Source organism: Lemur catta, chromosome 1 (assembly GCF_020740605.2).
Source record: "Lemur catta isolate mLemCat1 chromosome 1, mLemCat1.pri, whole genome shotgun sequence".
NCBI classification, from domain to species: Eukaryota; Metazoa; Chordata; class Mammalia; order Primates; family Lemuridae; genus Lemur; species Lemur catta.
Genome location: NC_059128.1, coordinates 140,606,511 through 140,618,023, shown reverse-complemented (window position 1 = coordinate 140,618,023; position 11,513 = coordinate 140,606,511). Strand labels below are relative to the sequence as shown.

At 39.0% G+C, this 11,513-nt stretch overlaps 1 long non-coding RNA gene across 1 annotated transcript; it reads right to left on the bottom strand.

The window, feature by feature from the left end:
• Positions 1-1,310: 1,310 nt before the first annotated feature.
• Positions 1,311-11,213, bottom strand: LOC123626795. Its single transcript, XR_006731015.1, has 4 exons — positions 11,141-11,213; positions 10,975-11,027; positions 2,065-3,078; positions 1,311-1,588 (listed from the first exon to the last, which is right to left on the bottom strand). It is a non-coding gene; the product is annotated as an uncharacterized LOC123626795 (long non-coding RNA).
• Positions 11,214-11,513: the final 300 nt, after the last annotated feature.

Sequence of the window (11,513 nt, the reverse complement as noted above, 5' to 3'; positions counted from 1 at the left end):
AACCTTCTCTGATGAAGAAAGCAGAAAAAGGTTGTGAAACTTAAAATCCTCTAATATAAAATGTTCATGTGGGTAGATCCAACAGAGAAGAAACTAAGCCTGAGGGATTTTCACTCTGAAATCCACGGATTTGCTTTCTTGTTGTTCTCACCTCTTCCCCGTAATGCCGTGTGATGGAGGTATTTCTCGGGGGTTAATCTACACGTAATGAGGTTTCAAAGAAATCATATACTGTACTCTACTTATGGGGCTCTGGGGTTTTTCTTTTCTAGGCAGCGTGATATAAAATAGTGATAAATAAGCCGATGTTTATCACGGCAGGTAATGCTGCCTTTTTTTTTTTTTTTTTTTTGCCATCCCTAAGCAAGTATGTATTGTTGTGAATGGTTTCTTCATTAAAATCAGAGGTTTCACACATGCTCTGTCAGAGTTGGGGAATGTCTGCTAATCAGAAACATGCAAGATTCAGGTGATGTTTGATTTTTTAAAAACCTCCAGTGATCTCTGGCTCTTGTCAGTCTGACCTTTGCTTTCTGATCAATGTCATGGGCAAATGGAGCCTGGGCTCGGGTACTGACCTCAGGAACCCACTTCTGTCACCTCCAGCCATACACCTGCTGGCCAAGAAAACATAAAGGATCTCCCTTCCTCCCAGGGGGTAGCCACGGAATAGTGTCACATAGGAGAGTCACCCAAAGTAACACGGCTTAAACTCTGGTTCTGATTCTAAGAAAAGTAAATAGCTCATCTGAAATCTTCAAGAACCACTTCTCTTCCTGAAGTAGTACAGTCTTTGCTGTATGTGATAAACATGGGAGAGTTACGTGAGGAAAGTCCTAGACAAATGTGGATCAACTTTAAACTTAAATCTGTAGCCTAAAATCAAAGGTGTGCACATTCCTAAGATGTAAACAATGGGGTCAAAGTCATGATGAGGAGGGTTTTTTTTTTTTTTTTAGCCCCAAACCCAAACTTGGTAAATTTTAATGACATATGGATGTGATTAGTTCTCATGACTGTTTTACTTGCCTGTTCAAAAGGAGAGTAAAATGCACGGCCAAAGAGAATGAGAATGATGACTTACATTTTTGAAGATCAGCATGACGATTGTCCACATTTATGGAGATCTGTGTTATTTCCATATAGCATCAGATCTAGGCATGGATTGCTCAGGAGCAGGTTGTCCATACCATGGGCAGTGAGGTGTGGAGGAAAGACCACAGGCTCAGAGTTCATGGACACAGAGGTGCATGTTCCCTCTGCCCCTCACCAGCTACATTATCTGGGCCAACATACAAGACTGGCTGAGCTTCAACTAAAAACGTTAATTTTAATATAAAATTCAGTTATTCATTATAACAATTCTTGAAACTGTTGCTTTATAATTTTACTGATTTTTTTTCCACCCAATCCGATTAACATGGATGGCAATTTTGTGTTTGTGTGTTTATGATTAGTCCATTTGTAGAAAGCAAACTCTTCTTGAAGCACTAAGCACCCCTCCACCCTGGAGGGTGGGATGTTTGCTGAGAGAGGTGAACTCTGGTCTGGGTTACTGTCCACGTCAGAGTGCAAGGTGCTGTCTTCCCTTTTCCATAACAAAGACGAGAAAGGAAAGTGATTCAACAGAAGAATGTAGTGGGGAAGCTTAGCATTCATTGTGGGTTTTTTTTCTCATGTGTTTAAAGTTATTTCTAGAAGATTAGAGATACATACTTTAAGTAAAAACAAATGTAAGTAATTTTTGGACTATCTGTTTAGGATTATTCACACTGCTTTTCTCATACATTAGTGTGAGCAACTGGGAATAGACTGTGCTGTTAACCCTCTCTGAAATAAATCCTTAGCCAAAGGAGGTTACCTGGGGGGCACGCAGTATTTGAGCAACCCTGATAGTCAAACTCCATGGAAGCATTGCTATTCCATGTTTGAAAGAATAGCTGTTAGTGTTGGACATAACAAAATCCTAAAGATTTCTCTTTCATTATCAGTAATGGTGAAAATAATAACAGACACATTTAACTACATATATTTTAGGTGCCAGATACAGTACTCGCTACTTACATATATTAGCTCATGGAATTGCACCCTTAGAACAACCTTGAGAGGTATGTGTCCTAGTTCCTGTTTTTCAAATGAACAAACAGCAGCTCAGATAGTTGGCATAGCTTGGACAGCTTGTAAGAGGCAGAGCTGGACTTCCACCCAGATCCGACTGCAGGCTTCAGTGCATTCCCCTCCTCGGCAGTTGCTTCAATGTTTGTTAACAACACGAGCAGACTGGATGGATTTACAGAGCAACAGGGCTGGAGGTCACATCACCTCTGGCTTCAAGTCTCAATTCTGTCACTTATTACCTCTGCGATTTTGGAAGAGTCTGTTAATCACTCCAAGCCTGTTGTTTCATCTGTAAAGTGTTGTTAATATCAGGCCCTCAATCCTCATGGGATCGTTGTGGGGACCAAATGACACCATGTGTACTGAGTACTAGAACATACAAGGCCTTAACGACCGTTGAGGGGTATTGTTTGCGAGGCTTATTCTTTATGCTTGTCTTAAAGTTTTGCGTTATTTTAAGACATGGGCATTCATCCAGTAGCACAACCGCTGATACGCAGTGAAACCTTTATTTAATTAGTGCCCAAATAAATAAAAACTCTTAATTATCTACATTTTTTTAGCGCTTTCTTGAACTCCACTTTAGAGAGCAAGACACAATTAGTATGAAAAGGAGAAAATAGAGTGGATTTGCTAAAAATCCAAACAGCTTCTAGAATATTTTTAGGGTCACAGAGACTGTTTGAGCAGGAAGCTTCCCTAGGGACCACAGACGTCCAGTCTCTTGTTCAAGGTCACTTACCAAGCTAGAACCCTGGACCCAACCCTGCGGTCTTTCTGCCTCACCCCCGTAGCTCTGTATATCCATCCCCATCTCCTGGGCTCGCTCTTGAGCACACACTGACGTGCAGAATGGCGGCTCCTCAGGCCCCCTCCATCCATGAGTGAAAGTAAACTTTTTGGTTCCTGTAGACGGTGACTATTCACGGTGAACTGCTTCACTTTTAAGAGCGTTTCAAACTGTAAAGAAATAGAAATTTCAATTCATTTCAAATTTTAAATGTTCCATTCCCCCAAGCAGTCTCATTAATGGGTTTTTAATCGTTGCTGTTTGCCTTATATAGCAATGGCAAAGTAAGTTCCCATTGTGATTTGAACTATCTGGGACACAGTGAATTTGGACAACTGGTCACCCCCCTGATCTGTCATCCGGCTCCACATATCGCTCCAATTCACTGGAAAACTACCAGTCTCACTCCTAAGTTTTATAGATCGATCCTGGAGGAAGGCATTGGGTATGAATTTAGAAGATAAAAAACATACAAAGAGGACTTCTGTTGTTACTGTGTGAGGCTAACACAGAACAACGCTGTGTTTGTCAGGGAGGGTTAGGTCTGGCTATTTATTCCTTACTTGTGTGTGGAGGTAACAGGAATTGAAAGTAGAGCAAAGAAAGTGCCCAAAAGGAAAATGTTCCCCTGTTTTTTTTTCTTTCCCCTCTGTATTTGTGACTGTTTCCTCTTCACTGTGTCCTTTCTAACACTGTCCCCTGTAGGACACCCTGGCTAGCATTACAACAGAACACTCTCACATTTTGCTTTCAAGCGAGATTTAGAATTAACTGCCCTTTAAATACAGCCACAAATTAAGCCAGCCCAACTCCCAACGAGGGAGGTCAGTAAAATTCTTATTTCACAGATGCAGGGCGTTTCACGCAGAGACGCGAGAGAGGGTAAATTACTCGCTCAAGGCCACACAGCACGTTACCGAGCTGCTTGGAAGCAATTACACATATAGAAAGATCTTAATTACTCGAGCCCTGAGATTACAGGAGTGTCATGATATCAGAGGCCTCCAACAGTTACTTTGCGGGTCCGTGCTGGTTTCTTTATCAAGTGTCATGAGGTTGGGAACAAAAGCTTAAACCCAGGAGTCAGGCGGGAATAGAATGCAGGATTAATAGCGGACAGAGCTGTCACTGTGTTCTTGAACAGGGATGTGGCACCTAAAGCCGTGGCCTTGGCCTCCTGCTCAGGTGTCCCGGGGCAAGCCCAGTCTAGGACGGTGAGCACAGGGTCTCTTCTACAGTTTCTGGACGAGAATGACTGTGTGAGCCATCACAGGCGTGAGTGTGAGTTAGAACCTTAAAGATAGTTTGAGCAAAAAATGTTTTTAACCTGATTCTTACAGGGCCAAGAAACTCCCAGAGATAGATTTTTTTCATTTTGGGCAAAAAAAAAAAATGAAAGTAATCTCAGAAGTTTACCACTTTGGGCCAGAGGCCAACACACGAATCACAAAGAAGAAGAAGAATGTAAGCTTTAAAATGGATTAGGAAGAGCCAAATAGAATAAAATTGGGGTCTGAGTATAAGAGTTGGTAACATGCCACTGGATTTCCTGTGATGAATCATCTAACCCGTTCAAGAGCCACCAACATGATGGTTTTAATGTAATGTCTAAAATTGCTAAGCTTTGATATTGTAAGTAGCCTGACCACATAGCGAGATTCTGAGTAACTCGATTTTTCTGCTATTGTTCTGAAGTGGGTCTTCTTTATCAAAGCCACAAATACACAGGCAGTTTAAGAGATAATGTGACAGTTCTTTACCACAGAGACTTCACAGGTACTGGTTTTTATCACTTTCAGTCCTACTAACAGGTCTGAATTTTAGGCAGTTGGTAATAAAGGCATTTCTGAACTTAGGACATACACAGTTAATTAGAAAGTGCAAGTTACTGTGATCAACTATAAAATGTACTGTCTGAAAAAAAGAATTTGTACTGAACATAGGCAGCTTGACAGGCATAGTGTAAACGGTACTAAGCCAGTTCACACACTTACTTTGCACAGCAATAAGTTCCTCCTTTGTGGTGAACTCACGCTGATGATGGACCCACTGGAAATCTAATATTATTTCATACTCTGTTTACAAGCTGGAAAATGTCCATTTAGAAAAACCCAGAGCTGTATTTTTAAAGAATTTCTTCCACTTTGCTCCACCTGTAATCTCTAGGCAACATTGTGAAGTAGAAGTCATACCAAGTGTCAATATTGATTGAGAATATTGAGAACTGAATGTGCAGATTGCTACCTGCCTGGCACTGTGCTGTGATACCACGTTAAATCCTCACAAGAATGTGTATTTAACTACATTTTGTAGATGAGACACTGTACAGGTATAAAGGTGACGAAACATGCCTGAAGTCACATAGTTGATAGGTTGTAGAATAAGGACTTGAACCCAGGAGGTCAGATTCCTGAGCCCACAGTTCTATGCTGTCTCTTGTGGTCTCCATGGACTTACCCTCCAGTGATACTTGCCCAAGAAAGAAATATTAGCCTTGTGGATGTGAATTTGACAGTGTTACCCACTCTATACATTTTGAACCTTACTTTGAATTGTAATTGAAATTGAAAACGTATTTTCCAGCTCAAGAAAATTTAGCTGGGAGATTTCTACTTGTGACCAAGATGAAGTAGCAGGGACTTACCTGTTACCTTACAAAATATATTAAATATATATATATAAATATATATGTTAAAGTATATATTAAATATATATATAAATATATATGTTAAAGTATATATTTAATATACTTTTTGAAATATATAAAATTATATTTTCAGAAAAAATAGCAAGGCACTAGACACAAGACAATGAAGGATAGTGATCCTTCCAAGCCAAATGAGGTAACCTCTAAGTTGCCCCCAGTTACTGTCTTGATAGTTTCCAGGTCATGGCTCAAGGTGTAGGGAGGTGGGAAGGAGGAGCCTGGGGGACTCCCAAAAGTCATGTCTATCCAGAATCTCAGAATATGACCTTATTTGGAAATGGGTCCCTGAAGATGTAACTAAGTAAGCTGAGGGCGTATTGGATTAGGGTGGGCCCCATATCCAGTATGACTGGTGTTCTTACAAGAAGAGGAGATACAGAGACACGGAAACACACAGAGAAGGACCTGTGACAACAGAGGCATAGAGTAGAGTGATGCAGCTGCAAGCCAAGGAATACCAAGTATTGTCAGCAAACCAGAAGTTAGGAAGAGGTGAGAGGTTTTTCCCCAGAGTTTTCAGACAGAGCATGGCCCTGCCAACACCTTGATCTCAGACTTGTATCTTCCAGAACTGTGAGAGAATAAATTTTTATTGTTTTAAGCCACTTAGTTTCTGGTACAGATGTTCCTTGACTTATGGTGGGGTCACATCCTGATCAACCCATCGTAAAGTTGGACAATCGTAAGTCAGAGACCATCTGTAATTATGGCAGCCCTAAGAAGCTAGTATAGATTTTGGTACTGGGAAATGACATACTGTTGTAAAAATACCTAATAATGTGGAAGTGGTTGTGGAATTGAGTAATGGGTAGAGGCTGGGAGAATTTTGAGGCACATGATAGAAAAAGCCTAGATTGCCTTTGAAGAGATTACTGGTAGAAATAATGGACACTAAAGATGTTTCTGGTGGGGGTTCAGAAGAAACGGAACACCATGGTAGAGAAAGCTGCTCTCATCGTAGAGAAGGCGTATGTTGTCATGAACAACATGTTGGCAAAAATATGAACATTTCTGGTGCTTCTGGTGAGGTCTCAGAATATGTGGAGGAAAGGCCATCCTTGTTAGAAAGTGGCACAAAACCTGACTGAATTGCATGCTGATGTTTGGTGGAAAGTAGAACTTGTAAGAAATGAACCTGGATATTAGCTGAAGAGATTTCCAACCAGAATATGGAAAGTATTGCCTGGTTTCTCCTTGTTGCTTATAGTAAAATGAGAGAGACAAGAGATGAATTGAGGAAGGAACTATTGAGCAAAAAAGAATCCGCACTTGATAGTTTGGAAAGTCCTCAGTCTGTTCAAATAGTATGCTCTGGAGACAGGGCCAAGGGTGTGGCTGGACAGACCATTGGGGAAGACATCAGGCATGTGACTGGTGGGTCCAAGCAGCCGTCTCCGCGGAAGCCAGGAATAGAGGTGAGTCATCAAGGAAGGATCCGTGGAGAATCCTCTTGTGTCATAGCATGGGTCCCATGGCATACACCATCAACAAGGTTTTTGGAAATGTTTTATCAGCAAAGACAGTGACAGCTTGTACTGGAGGGAACAGAGGCAGAATGAAATGAAGGAAGGCTATCGGACTTCTAGGGTCCCACAGGCAGGAAACAGGCTGATGGAACTACTCAACGACAAACATGATCTACTTTCAAGAAAAAAAAAAGAATGGCTTCTACAGGCAGAAAAGCAGAGGCAGAAACCAGAGAGGCAGACCCAGGGGAGGGGCCAACGTGGGCCCCACAGGCCCAGAGGCAGGAGCTAGCTCAGTCTCTGTGGGCTCAGAGGGTGGATCAAGCCGCGAAGAATTATTCTGAGGCCCTGAAAACTAAGGGAACTTTCCCTGCTGGGTTGTGAACTTACTTTAGACCAGTAACCCCTTTATTTCTTAAGTTTTCTTCCTTTTGGAACAGGAATACCTGCCATATGCTTGACCCACCACTGTACTTTGGAAGCAGGATAACTTGTTTCCTAGTATCACTGGTCCACCGATGTACAGAAATTGTCCCAGATTGGCTCATACCCAGAATCTCACCCATACCTAATGTAGATGATTATATGCTATTTGGAACTTTTTGAATTAATGCTCTTAAGAGAGCATGACCATGCTCATACCTTGATTTTGGACTTCTAGCCTCCAGAACTGTAAAGAACAAATTTCTGTTGTTTTAAGCTACCTATTTTCTGAAGGGTTTCTTATTTTCTTACAGCAGCACTAAGAAACTAGTACATTGATCAAAAGAAAGCTGCAGTGACTCTATTTAGAGTAGACAAAGTAAATTTCGGGGCAAAGACTACTACCGGGAATAAGTAGAGTCATTTGACAATGATAAGGTGGTCAGTTCATCAGTTTATCAAGAGGACATAGCAATCCTAAACTTTTATGCATCTAATAACAGATTCAAAATACATAAAGCAAAAACTAATGGGAGAAATAGACAAACCCACAAGAGTCAGAGATTTCAACATTCTTCCCTCAATAACTGATAGGACAAGTAGACAGGAAATCAGTAAGAATATAAAAGGATTGAACAACACTTGAAACAATTTGACCTACTTGACATTTGTAGAACATTACACCTTACAACAGAATGCACATTCTTTTCAAATGCATGTGGACCAATTAATACAAGAGACCATAGTCTGGGCCATGAAACAAGTCTCAGTGAATTTTAAAGTATAGAAGTGATACAAAGTAGATAAATGACAAAAATAAACGAATGAATTAATTAGAAATCTCCAAGTGTTTAAAACCAAGATACTATACTTCTAAATAATCAATGGGCCAAATAAATGGGAATTAGAAAATATTTTGATTTGGATAAAAATCAGAAATACAGTACATCAAATATTTGTAGGATAGCACTAAAGCAATATTATGCAGGACCTTTTAGCACTAAACCCCTCTGTTAGAAACAGAAAAGTTCCAAATCAATGACTTCAGCTTCCACACTAAGAAACTGCAAAAAGAAGAGCTGATGAAACACAAAATAAGTGGAAGAAAGGAAATCATAAAGATCACAGAGGAATAGAAAACAGAAAATGGCAGAGAAAATAGATGAAACTAAATGCTGCTTCTACGAGAAGATCAAAAAAATTGCTAATCTAGCTACACTGATGGAGACGAAAGAGAAAGCACAATTTATAAATACCAAAACTGAAAGATGTGACATCATTACAGATTCTACAGATATGTAAAGGATAATCACAGATACTATGAACAACTTTATACCAATAAATTTGACAACTTAGATCAAGATCAGCAGATTTTTTCTGTAGAGGCCCAGATTGTAAATATTTAGACTTTAAGGGCCATGTGTGGTCTATGCCACATATTTTTTTTTCAACCTTAAAAATATGAAAACATCCTTAGCTTGCAGGCTACGGGCCTACCCCTGACTTAAATGAAATGGATAAATTCCTTGCAAGACAGAAATTTTCAAAGCTCACTCAACAGGAAATAGATAACCTCTGAAGAGCTCCATATCTAATAAGAAATTGAATTTTAAATTTTTTCACAAAGTAAGCTCCAGACAAGAGCACTCCACTGGTAAATTCTACCAAATATTTAAGGATGAAATAACAGCAATTCTACACAAACTCTTCCAGAAAATTAAATGAGAGGGACGCTTCCCAACTCATTGTATGAGACCAGCATCACTCCATTAGCATAAGCAAAAATGCAATAAGAATAAAAAAGCTACAGTTCAGTATCCCTTATGAACACAGATGTAAGCATTCCAGACAACATTTTAACAAATTGAATCTGACAATTAATAAAAAGAACATTCATCATGACCATATTGGGTTAATGCCAGGAATGCAAACTTTGTGGAACATTCAAAAATCAATTTATATAATTCATCATACAAACTAAAAGAGAAAAACCACATAATTATCTCAATAGAGGGAGAAAAGGATTTGACAAAATTCCCCATCTATTCCTAATAAAAAGTCTCAGCAAACTAGGAATAGAAGGGAATTTCCTCTATCTGAAATTTCCTCGCTTAACAATAGAAAAATACACTGTTGATATCACATTTAATGGTGAAAGACTGAATGTTTTTTCCCTGAGATCAGGAACAAGACACTGATGTCTGCCCTCTGCTTATTCAACATTGTACTGGAGGTTTTAGCCAGTGCTGGCAGGAAGAATGCATTATAAAATTGCAACATGAAAGACACTTATATTGAAAAGAGAGAAATGAAACTTTTTGCAGACAACATGATTGTGTAAAAAACTGGATGGAATCTTAATAAAAAAAGCTCCTAGAACTAATAAGTTTCACTAGCTGGCAAGATACAAAATGTATACATGAAAGTAAACTGTATTTCTATTAATGCATAGTACACCAGTTTGGATCCCATCAAAATTATGAAGTACTTGGAAATAAATCTGATAAAAGAGGTAAAAATTTATACCCTGGAAACATAAAACATTGTGGAGAAAATTAAAGACCTAAATAAATGGACATACTGGATTTATGGGTCAGAAGGCTCAATATTGTTAACATGTCAGTTCTCCCCAAAGGGATCTATAGATTTAACGCAATACCCATCAAAATCCCAGCAGATTTTTGGGTAGAAATCAACTAAAATTCATACAGAAATGCAAAGGACCTAAAAGAACCAAATAACTTTGACAAAGAAGAACACAGTTGGAAAGCTAGCACTGTGGTTGCAGAATATTACTAAGCTGTGATAATCAAAACAGTGTGGTTTTGACACAAAGATAGATTGATCAAGGCCACAGAATAGGGAACCTATGCTTATGAAGAAAAAAGACCCATACATATATGGACGACTGATTTCCAACAAACGTACAAAGGCAATACAGTGAAAAAATGGCAGTTTTAGTATATGGTACTAGACCAATTGGACATCTACATGCAAATAAATAACCAAACTTTGATCCTTGTACCATATTGAGACTGACTCACACCTAAATATGAAACTTGAAACTATAAAACTTCTAGAAGAAAACATCAGAGAAAAATTTTTGTAACTTTGGGTAGACAATGACTTCTTAGATCCAGCTCTAAAAGCATGATCCAAAAGCTGGTAAATTGTACTTCATCCAAATAAAAAAAAAAAAACTTTGAGAGACATCAATAAGAGAGTGAAAAGACAACTCACAGAGTAGGATGAAACTCGTAAATTATATACCTGATGAAGGAATTGTATCCAGAACATATAAAGAATACTGAAAACTCAACAATAAAAAAGCAAGCAACCAAAGAACATGTGAAATAAGCACAGTAAAAGATTCCCAATATCATCAGTTATTAAGGAACAAAAATTAAATGTACAATGAGCTACCACTACCCATCTATTAGAATGGCTAAAAAGAAAAAGACCGACCTTACCAAATCATGGTGAAACGGGGAGTCCTGGAGCTCTCATTCACTCTCAGACACTGCTGGGTAAGAAAATAAAATTGTACAATCGCTTTACAAAACAGTTTGGCAGTTTCTTAAAAAGTTAAATATACATCTAACTTTTGCTGCAGCTATTCCACTCCTAGATATTTACCCAGGAGCAAGGAAATCATACGGTGTTGATACAAAGATGTGTGCATTAGTGTTCATAGCAGCTTTGTTTGTAATAGTGAAAAATGAAAACAACCCACGTGCCCATCAAGAAGAGAATGTATCTTTGTACAGTGGAGTGCTACTCAGCCATAAAAGGGAATGAACTATTGATACGGGCCACGACACTTACGAATCTCAAAATAATTATGCTGAGTAAAAGAAGCCAGGCCAAACAAAGTACAAACTGTATGATTCTATTTATATAAAAATCTGGGAGTGACAGAAAGCAGATCAGTGGCTACTGGAGGATAGGAGAGAGATGGGAAGAAGGGATTACAAAAGGGAAGAAAGAAACTTTGGGGGTTGATGGCACA